The sequence below is a fragment of the Gigantopelta aegis genome, unplaced genomic scaffold (genome assembly GCF_016097555.1).
Source record: "Gigantopelta aegis isolate Gae_Host unplaced genomic scaffold, Gae_host_genome ctg3385_pilon_pilon, whole genome shotgun sequence".
NCBI lineage: Eukaryota > Metazoa > Mollusca > Gastropoda > Neomphalida > Peltospiridae > Gigantopelta > Gigantopelta aegis.
In genome coordinates, this window is record NW_024533312.1 from 16,625 (window position 1) to 20,661 (window position 4,037).

A 4,037-nucleotide genomic window follows, 5' to 3' on the forward strand; every position below is an offset into this window, starting at 1 on the left:
ATATTTTATGATCAGTTATGTTATAATAAAGGATATATTAGAACACTGTGAATATAGGAAAAATAAATTTAATGGGTTGTAGTAACTACATTTATATTGTATGTATAGCAAGTTTATAGGGAATAAAATATACTTTGAAACAATTTACTATAATGAAAGGACAATATAGGCTATCATAGTGGAGAGATCTATATAGTGTAATGCACTACACAACAAGTAGAACTGTACAAACTATCTACAAAATCTAATGACCACATACTATTTAATTACTATTAATAATTTAGCATTATACAATAAATTGTCTTTACCAGATATAGATACACATCATTCTCTATATCTGGTATTGTTATTATTATCAGGTTTATTCAATTTTAGGGTGGAATCTAGTTACTATAATTTTTATAATTTACATAAACTAGATAAATTTGCTGGGTTGAGACTGTTGAGAGTAAGACCGCATGCTGCATGTATGTACTCATTAACGTTAACAGAACCAAATTAAATACTCTTTACTGAGATGATTGCCTCATTAAAATGTTGACCAATACTATACCTATCATCACATACATTTTAGACAATTACCTTAACACTTTGTTTGTGCAGCTGCTTCTGTTGGTAATGTTGTACTTAGATATCTCATTGAACTAGTCTAAATGAATAAAACAACAAGTCACATATAACTTAATGTACTGTAATTCTAAAATCATTGAGATACACTTTCATATTGATTTGTCTCTAATTATCAATCCTGAAAACAAGGAGGTTATCCATTAAGTTGACTGTTGTGACAATGACGAAACCAGAAGTCAGACCCCACATAGTCTCATACCCAGACCTACAAACACCAGGAAACATTGTACGTCTGGGTATGATCCTGTACATAGCTCACCATTGACCAATTTCATGGTTGGATATGATATCCAGCTTTATATTAAGAGATATATGTACAGCATTATGCAAGGAATTACTGGATGTTACATAATTAGTTCAATACTTGTTGCAGCTATATGTGACCGGATATGCAAAAGGAGGACCACTTAAGTCATTTCTGTCCTTTTTGACTTTTTCATGCCATTTTAAAGGATTTTTAACGCTGAATTTGTTGATACCTTTCATAGACGCATGCGTTGTTAAAATAACAATGTATAAACAATTTAAAAAAGATTGGCTACTACCCAAAAAATTAATTTAGAGAATAAGAATTTCATCATCCACCCACGCATACCATACTACCATATATTTCCGCAAATCACGTGATCCAGAGTCAGGGTCTTTTCTAAGGGAAAGGGATCCTACCATCCTGCTGTGTTTTCATTACTTTTAAGGTTTTGTTTTGATCTGAAATTGGTGAAGAGAGTAGTTTAGGTGAGCTACAATCATTACAAGAAAGAGTGTAAAGTCTCTATATTGGTGTTACTTCTACCGTGTAATTAAAAATAGCGAAAGTATGTTAAATTATATTAGACAGAAGGTTTTGTTGCTAGTGCTCTCAGTTAGCCGTGGTACAGTTGGGTGAGGGCAAACATAGTTTCTTCATAATTTGTTAGGGCAGTGTTCCCTAGTATTATCATAAGGTACCACTGTCTCTTGGAATCTAAACCTTTAGATAAAATTATAAGTGGTAAACTGTCTTGAGACGGAGTCCACGGAGTAATTAGGGCATTAAATGTATGTACTGTAGAATGCAAAGAAGTTTTTAGTGCTAACTTTCCTATTGTAGATATAGATAAGAAGTTAAATTTTTAGAAAATACCTGGTTTGTCTGTACTGATGTGAAAATGTTTAATTTTTTTTATACCAGGAATTTTTTTAAAGTGAGGGGTGAGAAAATCTGACCAGTCGTGCATCTTTACAACCATCTCTCCATTCTGGTTAACAACTAACTGGGCTGGGTTGACTTCAGCTGATTGCTCAACAAGATGGTGAATGTCATTTAAGCAACCAACTATGTTTTCTTCTGTATTTTTGGTTTCACAAGTCCAAAACACCAGTCTAGGGAAAATTTTGTGTGTCCAACTGGAAGGAAAGAGAGAGTGATGCAACTGTCTAGATTGACAAGAACTCTCCACAAAAGGTACTAAATTTATGAGTGTTATTATTAATTTTTGAAAGTAGCTTACCGTAAGGGTACAAATTTGAGGGTTTAAATTTTCATGTTTTTTTTAATTTTGCTTTATTATTTAAGTTTGCGTGTTTAGTGGGTGTGAAGTATTAATTAATGGGTGTGGTATCAGACACGTGTTGTGAACACAAGCGTGATTTTTGTGAAGTATGGCTAGCTATTCCTATGAATCCATACTGAGAGGGTACATATATACAAGAAAGTCTGGGAGGCACTTGACAGAGAAGTACTTCAGTGTAAAATAGAAAGAAGTAACCCTTTACAGTAGCCGTTATTTATTGAGATCACGTGATCATGCGTGGGTGGAATAAAAGTTAAATTTCGTGATAAAACAACAACCCACGAACGAATACAGCGAAATTAAATCCCCCACGAAAATTTATACCCTCACAGTATTATAGTACCTGAATTACTGTGTTTGTTTTTATTTTGCCCAACGCAATTGTCAGCATGTAGATGGCAATGTGCTTCTCCAAGACCATCTGTCTAAAAGAAGTGGTGGAGCATACTGATGACTTTCATTAGCCCCTTTTCCTGTTACTGCTGACTCATCAATTAGGTAATTCATCTGCATTGGAATACTCTCACAGTGCACTCCAAAGATACCGCACTTTCGTGGTGTTTTGAAATAGAGTGGTCCAGGCTGCCATGGGTCACTTGGAAAGTGCACCTATAAATTATGTTAAATTAGGTTTATTTTCATTTTATAGAACCTGTTGAGCAAAGTCAAAGCAGTAATGGGCCAGGCTATGCCCAGATTGAGGTTGACTGTATAGACCTGGTTGTGGAGGTGAGTACTTGTTATTAATAGAAAATGCTCCACTGAAATACGATGAGCCTCTTTTGTCACAAGATGATAATAGTTTCTCTCTGATTTGACTAACTCTGATTTCTTTAGCCTTTTTTAAAACCTAAAGTACATTTACATATGTAACCAGCATAATATTTGTATTGTAATATAATGTATCCACTCATTCCTTCTAATATTACCTCTATTCTTTCACTTTCTGATGTCCCAAATCTAAAGGAACTAGCAATAAGGGAGCTGTTCTTGTGGGCAGATGGCACAAAGATCAGCCATAGGTTTTGTAATACAAAGATTTGGTTGAAGCTTCCTCCAATAACAGCAGAAAGTAGTGTAAGCAGCACATTGACCTTCACATTGTTCAGTTGAGTCTTTGTATTTTATCTAGATCATTCTTTTTGTAGTGCTTGATGGTAATAGCTTGCAGTCATCCCTTTTTTTATCCTGGAATTCTACCTGCTAAAAGAATTGTGTTCTCTTCACTGTAGTTGTCCAGGAATGTCAATAAATTGTCAATATCATCTCTTGCCAAGGTATTAGCTGGTAACTTTCCCTCATTGCCATGTTGTCGTGTAGCAATACCATTGTCATGGTAATGCCTTTTTAGCACCTTGTATTTCTTAGTGCTGATGTCATATAAAAAAAAGAAAGTCTTTAAACAGACCCGTCTCCTTCCATGTAGAAATGTTGAGTGCTGGTATTTCCAAGTCTGAGAGAAATAGTGGTTAACACTTACGTAACTGAAGTTGGTCATAGCTGCTATTTGACCATGACAACCCAATCCAATTCCTTCTTTGTCAGTTCAAATATGCTTATCCTGTAACTCTTGTATTCGTCAGAAGTAATGGTTGTACAGCAAGGTTGTTGTTTTTCTCCTAGTCGACAAGTACACCCATTCATAGCAAATTCTTGTATTTTTTAGTTCCTCGTTTACATCAATTGTACAAGCATCAAGAGCCACAGTGGATGGTACAATAGCTGTAGAATTGTAGATCCGATAGTTGTAAGTAAAATAGTCAATGTTCATTTTCATCATAACTGTCGTCACTCTCACTTTCACCAATCAGGACTTTACCAACACTAATTGTAGGTTTTATTGTTATTGTTGTA

The 4,037-nt window shown here is 34.7% G+C and overlaps 1 pseudogene; it reads right to left on the reverse strand.

Annotated features, from left to right (window-relative positions):
* Positions 1-582: 582 nt before the first annotated feature.
* LOC121392110 lies at positions 583-3,681 on the reverse strand (annotated as a pseudogene).
* Between the last annotated feature and the right edge of the window lie 356 nt (positions 3,682-4,037).